We start from the raw sequence: 937 nt of genomic DNA, 5'->3' as shown, positions 1-937 counted from the left end.
CCCAACCGTACTAGTTGTTAACGTCGTAGTACATTAAGTACGTCGACGGTTTCGACGAGTCGTATGAATGCATGTATTTCACTAAAAAAAAAATATTCTGCCGTTTAGCGGTTCCGTATTACCTAATGTCAGAGGATTTTCTATTTGTATAATATATGATCTCGAGAGGATATTCTCCGAAGTAGAGGAATTTCGTTTACCCATGATAGGTTGGCTTTAAGATTGCAATCCTCTTAATAATAGAAGAATCTCTTTGCTAGAATTAAATATCACATTTACTTGTAATAAGAAAATTATGGTTATATCTTAATGAAAAAAATAATTCTTTTGTTATTGTTGCTTTTTATTTTTCCAATTTAATTTATATTTTTACTGTTTCGCATTCTTATATTCCGTCTTATATTAACTACAATTAATTATTGAAAAACACATCGCATCGCCGGCGTCGGTAAGATTTGAACCTACGATCCCTAGAACGGCAAGCTTAATACATTTACGCTGAGCTAATCGCACGCTTGTGATCGAGTCATTGCTAACGGTGTACCTCCTATTGTAACCATTCTTAATTTCATGATGACAATTTCATAGTATTAATATTTGATGAGGTTACATAGAAATGAAATAACACGTTGGTATTTATTAATTCAAAATAATTAAGATAAATATTATATGAAAAAACACCATTGTGGAACAATATAAGAGTCATGTTGCATGCACAATTTGGTCCCAAAATAAATATTTATTTAAATTGAAAATATGAGTTACTTCAAAGAAGAAAAGAATTTCTTGTTTCTAAACTATGTTTCACTTTTCCTAAATCTGTTGTATAGAACTGAAAGAAATATACCAAATTTTTCTGATCAAATAAATTTTCTTATATCAATATATTATTAAATATTCAAGTTAATCAAATCTGACTTTTCTTCGATAAAATTTT

The sequence above is a fragment of the Trachymyrmex cornetzi genome, unplaced genomic scaffold (assembly GCF_001594075.2).
Source record: "Trachymyrmex cornetzi isolate Tcor2-1 unplaced genomic scaffold, Tcor1.1 scaffold520, whole genome shotgun sequence".
Lineage (NCBI taxonomy): Eukaryota > Metazoa > Arthropoda > Insecta > Hymenoptera > Formicidae > Trachymyrmex > Trachymyrmex cornetzi.
This window is presented reverse-complemented; position numbering follows the sequence as displayed.